The following is a 7950-nucleotide window of genomic DNA, read 5'->3' as shown; positions in this document are numbered from 1 at the left end:
GTTACCTCAGTTAATATGTCAGCCTAAGCTTGATAGGAAAAAAATGAGCTATTCTTGCTGTGCCAGAATTTATATTACTAACACTTTATCACTTTTTTAAAACAAAGTGAAGAAATAATAGTGATACTAGGCTTTTTTTTTTTTTTTTTTTTGTCAAAGACTAGATTTTTGGCAATGTACACACGAGCACAAATTATAAAATTAGCTGTTGTGAAATTGTGATCTTTCTTTGTGAAACGTATGAAAGGGTTTTTTTCTTGAACTAAAGGAATCTGATGCTGTTTTATTCCTGTTGTGGTTCAATTATTTGCATACTCTTAGTGTTCCAGGTGTTTTGGGAATATCACAGCATGGACTGTTTCAGCATGAGAGATTAGAAGCTTTCCCTCTTCCTCCTCCACCATCCTCTTTTGGCTATTTTTTGCTATTCCACTGCATTGTATGCAGTAAACATATCGTATGTGTTTATAAGGCACCAGCAATATATTTCTTGAGCTTTTCTGACACAGTTAAAATAGCCGATTTATGCTAAATGTCTTTGAGTGTTTATTATAAAATATCCTACACTGAAATAGAAATAAGCTATAAAATATAAATAATGAAACAAATATTTTTATTTCAGGGTCTTTTATTTCCCACTGCTGTCTTTTTCTCTTTCTTGTCTTTAAATCACTCAAGTATTTACTTGGCTCTCTGCCACAATTTGTCTTGCACAAGAGCCTACTGTTTACCTGGTTGCTACTTTAAAAGTATATATTTCCAATATTTCTGCACCTCTGTTAGCGGACTTTAATTATGCCCATTAACAAGAAGTGATAGAGAAACATTTGAAATTGCATAAATGCCTTTATATAACATTCATTTTAATCCTTTTAATAAAATTGAAATACTTAATCGAGTCTCTCTTTCATTTTTGCTCAGATTTACCTTCTACACTTCTCATTCAGGCTAGAACCAGCCTACCCAAGTAGGACAGTTTTCACTGAACTTTCTGAATGATGTAGAAGTTTTCAGAAGGACAAACAAATATGTGATCTAAAAAAATCAGCTAGACCATCTTAAATTTGGTAGGTCCTAACTGCAGATCTCATTTTTTCTGAATAATCTAGTATTATCTTCAGTTTTTCTCTTCCATTGTCATTTTTAGTCCACAGTAGGTGTTTTTTATGTCCCAGGACAAATAGCATTCTTGATTAAAAGAAAGGATGAAATTAGTATGGAGGTAGCAGAGAAAATGAGAAGGCTGACAGTTTGGTAAATCTGGATTTAATATAACTATTATTGCAGACAACTAATCAATTTGAAATATTTTGACCAAGCAGTACATATAAAATGTAGCAAGTAACCTTCTTTCCATGCTACTGTAATGCATCTCACATAGTTTTTACTTCTGCAGCCTGCCCTTCCCTCATTTCTTACCTGTGTTGTGAAAATTATTACTTTTTTATCACTGGCTCATTTTATGTCAGTCAGGGAAGATGGGTGATATTATCAGATTTTTTAGCACTTCTACTAAAGGACCAAATAAGCACGGTACATGGACTTACGCAAGACTGAATAGAAAGTGTTTCTGGGACAATACTTTAAAAACATATTTCAAAAGTGTATGCCCCAGGATGTAGCTTCATGGGATTTTCAATGTTACAGAAGTCTTTTTATGCTACAGAAAGGGGTTTTTTTATGCTTCTCAGAAAAATTTGTCTCTGCTTATAGTGAACTCTTTGTCAGTGTTTCCTTCCAATTTTGATAACTCTTTTTCTTTAAAGAAGGTTTGAATTTACTGCCTGTGCTGATTACTTTGTTGTTTTTATAGTGTGAGAATAAACAAAGACAACCAGTGTATCTTCAGACAGACTTTTTCTGAGTATCAGCATTATGAACTTGCCACATTTTAAGGTGCCTTACAGTGTGTGTGTCTGAAAGATATAAACTGAAGAGCTTACATGCAGGGAAACTGAGGGAGGGAGATGTGACATAGACCCTGACGTGCAAGGTAAGTCTATGGGATCAGTCTGGTATCCTGACCATTCAAATTCAAAGATGGATATTATGAGTTAAGAATTTAGAAATCCTCTGGACTCTTTTAGCTTTATAGCAGTAGTTTCTTGACAAGCCACTGAGGAAGAAGTAATGCCTGCCACATGCTTATCTGTGGAGACATCTATCGAACCCATTTGGACAGCCCCAGAGAGAAAAATCATGTCAGAATGTGGAGAAGGGTAAGAGATAGGCTATCAGAAGATGACCGACAGCATCACTGTAAGCAGACCAGCCTTCTAGGTAAATATTTGTGGTTTATGCTTGTAAATACCTTCCTTAAAGGCATTTTTGTGCTTCTGTACGATAATGACTGCAATCAGCTGTGGGAATACATTTCCATCCAAAAAATAATCATAGTCTGGATGTTAGGAAAGCATTTGGTATAAAGTTATTATGTATCTTATTGGAAAAACGAACACAAATACTCTTGGATATAAGCACTGTCATCTGACAGATAGCAAAACACTGGGAGGACTTGCAAACTACAGCTAATAGTGTATGACAATAAATCTAGCATCCTGGGTGGTAAGCAGTCCAGGTGGGAGCAGAATGCAGTGCTAGAAGCAAACAATATATAAGTTAATGTCACAGAAGATACCTACTTGGGGAAAAACTGAAAAATGGACAGGGAACTCACAGAAGGGAAGCTGGTCTACTAATTTATGTCACAGACTAATCAGCAGTTCACCCAGAAGTATCATGTTGTGGAAAGATGGCTCAAAACACAGGTTCGTAGCTTACCCTGACACTGGTCCTGGCTTGCTTCAGCTGAAGTTGTGCTTTAAAAAAGAATTTTTTTTTCAAAAAAATCCTCACCCTGTTTGGTTATTTTAAGCACTAGCTTCAGAATAGACAGATGTCTTTAAGTATGCTACAGAGCACATGGGAAACAATGTCCAAGAGATAAGGGAATGTCCAGTGAAATTCAATGGAGTATGTGAGTGCTACTTTGAAACTAAAATGGAAATACTTTGGGAAAGATTGTTTCTGTAGGTATTTTCTTCTTTTTCTGCGTGGGCTCTTTTGTGTTGGCTGGTGTTGCTATTGCTTTGACTCATGTTCTGTGAGACCTTCTGCAAATATGGCGCAATTATGGCTTTCTGTATAGTGCAGGTAAGACAACATTTACTGCAGAGTGTCATGTAGTCATGTACAATTTTGCATATAATTTGGGAAAATTAAGTATCAGACACAGGTTTGCTAATAAGAAGCAATCAGCAACTAAGTAATCAGCTAAAGGCGGGGTGGATTTGATGAAGGTAATAAGGGGCGATCCTGCACAGAGGGAGCTTGTTTGGTACCTCCAGCAGCAGTACTCCTAAGTTTCAGTGTGATTGTGCAGAGCACAGCTCCCTGCCTGGCATTCAGCTCACTCCTTTTAAAGCTGTGGTTGTTCATTTGCTGAGTCAAAGTCACATGACTGTCTATAAGAATCTAGTGGTTAGTACGAGGAGAAATGAAACTGGGAAAAAAGGAGAATTGGACTAAAAGAAGGAAAAATCTGCCATTGTTGAAAGGTTCTTCCCAATGGGAATTGAACAAGAAGTGGTCCATGGGTAGAAAATATTCACATAAATGTTGTCCCTTCCTTTCATTTTCCCTTTCAAACTGGATGATGGAAGGATATGAAGAAAAGACACTATGGGTAAAAATGTTTATTTGATGTTTCATAATGTGAAATGAACTAATTCATTGTGCAATCTTTGAACGCCATATCTGAAGCTAAATCCTGAGCTGCTCTCAGCATCCAGCACTCATTCAAAACCAGGAGGAAGAGCAGATGTTCAACGCAAATCCGACTCAGTGCTTACAGGTATGCTGCCACTGTCTAAGGGCAGCAAATTCTAAGGGGGCACATTAAACAGGGCTATTCAAGAACACCCTTTTCACAAAAACTGTGCCTAGTGTTATCCTGGCATGATTTTACGCATAAGCAAGAAATAAGTACCTGGCACTTCTGAGAGCTCCATCACAGACTTATTGCTCATTTTGGGCCAGATTGTGAATAGTGCCTCAGGGACACCAAAATACAATCTCTGTCCTGAGCAGGTACATCATAGATCATGCAGGCAACATATGAAGTGAAGATGTCAAATGATCATTGCCTGAGGGTTGATAGCAGAATAGCAGTATGCCTGCACAAAGAGCTGTATTGTTTACTCTTGTCATATTCGATCAAATTATTTTAAGGTCAAATTAAGCAAAAGTGTTTTCTTTCTTCAAGAAATAGTTCTTGGCAATTGCAAACAAGCCTGAAAAAGTATGTGCAAAATAGATTCCTTAGCAAATATTCAACAAAAATTTAAGAGTATTATAACATATATTCTCTAGCATGAACAATGTTTTCAGTTGACAGTAAGGCTGTCAAATTAATTTTACAGGATAAAATGCATTATGGAGGTAGCTCCCTTGATTTAAACAGAGTTCCCCTTGGAATGAATTTATCCTGTGTTCATTAGTGTTTGCTAAGGTGTGTGCCTTCAGATTCTGTGGAACTACTTAATTCTGACTTGCAGCCGTGCTGAATATCAGTGTAACTGAGCCGGGCCATATGAGGTGACTTCCATGCAAGGAAAAATTATGTAAAACAAAGAAAGTCTGAGTAACTTTCAATCCAAGTGATGTATGGAGTGTGTAGAGAATTTATTTTTTATTGAATCACATGTTCTGTACTCTGGACAAAAAGAAACAAAGGTGTGTTCTCAAGAATACATTTCTTGAGAAAACTAATTTATACAACATTTTGTAAACACATTAATGCAAAACAGCATCAGGTTTAGGTACCAGCTGACAACATCATTGCTTGAATTAAAAAAAATCAACCAAACAACAAAACAACAAACACCACCCCCCAACCCCTCCACCCCCCCAAATAAAAAACAAACCCCCAAATGCAACCCAGTTAAAATTTTTTGTAATGAATGCCAAAGTGACACTACATTGACTCTGAAAATCTGGACTTGGAAGTTGTGTTGGCTGAGGAAGATGTATGCCCCACCTTTATTTGGCTAAACTCTTAGGGAAATGAACACAGGGTGAAACCGAGCAGCATGAAATTGTATGAAGAGAGAACAAAAAGAGTACAGATTCATTGGCATCTTTCAGTCACTGTTCCTATGGCACTGAACACAGCAAGTGCCAGGAATGATAGCTTTTGGGTGGCACAGACCCTGTAGGTCTTAGAGTGCAGGGTAAGCATGGCTGTTATTTGATACTTGATGGCAGATACAGGGTGGCCCAATCTTTTGGGGACAACCTGTGACAATTCAAAATGAGACACAATTTGGCTTGTAGCTGTATGGAAGCACTGCTCATACCCTGGTTACTGCTAATCTTGACTTCTCTCCCATCTTTCCAGTCTGTTTCCTCCCAGCCCTGTGGTACCAGGCAGAGATAAGAAACACTGTGGGGTGGAATAGGGGAGTTTCAGTGTTGCTTACATGGATGAAGAGTTTGTACTCTCCCTGTCTCTAGGGTAAATGGTGGTGATTTTTATGCTGTTTTCTGCTTTCCTCAACGCTTCATTGTGTTAAGAACCAGCTCCTTGGTTTCTCCCTCAAAATATTAAGGGATTTTTTAGCTGCATTAGCACACGATGGAGCTGTTCTGGGGCAGAGGTGTCATGAGTGCTCTCCCACACACAGACGTCACTGTTACTTGGAGGGAGGAAATAAGGCAGGAACCTGTACTGAAAAGAGGAAGATGCCACACACCCGGAACCGCCTCCTAGTAAAGCTATTGTAGAGCAGGGAGCTATGGAGGAGTGCTTATGTTTATCTGGCCTACATGGGTACCTTTTTACTCTCTAGTTGTTGTCATCCTTCCCCTTTCTTAGATGTACTGAAAGTGCTGTGGCCCCTTTTTGCAGGTTTCTCACTTGAGTACAGTTGTCTTCATGAGTGACTTAATTCCCTGTGAGCTCCTGCACAAGCAGGTACAGCCCAGGCTGTCCACTTGGTTTTGTTTGAAAGCCAGTGAAATACTCTGGGAAAGGAAATCTGCTCAACCACAGAATCAAGCATGTTCGGCTGAATTTCCTCTTCTTCTGCCTTGTTTTTGCCTACACAGTGTGATAAGACCTGACCAAGCAGGACTACTGCTAAGTAATAATGCCCTCAGAAGCAAAAAAATGTGAAATGCTTTGTGTAGTAGCGTTTGAGGGTCACACCATGCCTAGTGCACTCTGTAATCTAATGTCTTTGTGCAGCACAACCTAGAAAACAGAGCTACAGAAATGTCTCCTGGTAGAAAGAAAGTTGACAGCAACTGGGGAGGCTACTAGAGATCTTGGTCTCTCTCAACAGGCTCTAAGATTGTTTGGGATCTGGGTAGAGATTTTGCACTGTCTAGGATCAGTCACTGAGTAAGTACAGCATTTTTGCCTGATGTGTTATGAGAGATTGTGAAGGGGGATGGACGTGTGTAGTGTTTTGGGGATCACAACTCCTTGCTCCGATGCTGTGGTCTCATTAGGAGTGAGAGAACCAGACCTCCCTCCTGGCTTAACCAGGGTGACAGTTGACTAGACCTAGGGCTAAGTGTCAGCCCTGGGAAGAGTTGCCCTCCCCCTCCCCCCGTTTAGGGAAACAGTTTAGGGCTGGCACTAAAAGGTCCATCTGTGCTGAGACTCCTTTGTCCATCTAACTCAAGTCACTCTGTCAAGAACAGTGGATATGTGGTTAGAAGGTCCTGCACATGAGTTGGGGCAATCCCATGCATAAATACAGGCTGGGCCATGAGCAGATTGAGAGCAGCCCTGTGGAGAAGGACTTGGAGGGTATTAGTGGATGAAAAACTGACTATGAGCCAGCAATGCATGCTCACAGCCCAAAAAGCCAACCGTGTCCTGGGCTGCATCAAGAGGATTGTGGCCAGCAGGTTGAGGGAGGTGATTCTCCCCCTCTACTCCACTCTCATGAGACCCTACCTGGAGTCCTGTGTCCAGCTCTGGGGCCCCCAACATCAGAAGGACATGGACCTGCTTAAGCGGGTCCAGAGGAGGCCACAAAGATGATCAGGGGGCTGGAGCACCTCCCCTGTGAGGACAGGCTGAGGGAGTTGAGGTTGTTCAGCCTGGAGAAGGCTCCAAGGAGACCTTATAGTGGCCTTCCAGTACTTAAAGGGAGCTACAGGAAAGCTGGGGAGGGACTCTTTATCAGGGAGTGTGGGGTTAGGAGGAGAGGTCATGGTTTTAAACTGAAAGAGGGGAGATTTAGATTAGATATGAGGAAGAAATTCTTTACTGTGAGGGTGGTGAGACACTGGCACAGGTTGCCCAGAGAAGCTGTGGCTGCCCCCTCCCTGGCAGTGTTCAAGGCCAGGTTGGACGGGGCTTTGAGCAACCTGGTCTAGTGGAAGGTGTCCCTGCCCATGGCAGGGGGGTTGGGACTAGATGAGCTTTAAGGTCCTTTCTAACCCAAACCTTTCTATGATTCCCTGTCAGAGGGGCACTCTTGATTTAAGGGCTTGTATCAAATGCTGTGAGCATTTTTTAGACCTAGCCAAGGACTACAGAAATGGGAGAGAAAGAGAATTGAGAATGAGGGTTGATGATATCTTTATCATCATCTCCTTATCCAATAATTATTATTCTCATGTGAGACATTCGGGTCATGTAAATCATTGTAAATAAAAAACAGTAGGAATTTTGTTTGCATCTTTCCAGAGAATAACTTGATTTTTCTCCTTCCTTACATCATCTGTTTCAGAAATCTATTGCAAGGATTGAGTATCTGAATATAAAGAATCTAATAGTATGTTTCTTTGAGACTTAATTTCATTCTCACGGTAGAGCCAAACTTTTTTTGTCAACTGTCAATCAAACCCAGTTGTGGTGTATTTAGTGTTGAAGCTGAATATAGCCTGCATATATTCATGTAAAATATTAGCTAGTTCTGAAATGCAACTTGA

This window comes from Strix aluco, chromosome 8 (assembly GCF_031877795.1).
Source record: "Strix aluco isolate bStrAlu1 chromosome 8, bStrAlu1.hap1, whole genome shotgun sequence".
In the NCBI taxonomy this organism is placed as follows: domain Eukaryota; kingdom Metazoa; phylum Chordata; class Aves; order Strigiformes; family Strigidae; genus Strix; species Strix aluco.
Note: the sequence above shows the minus strand (reverse complement) of the source record.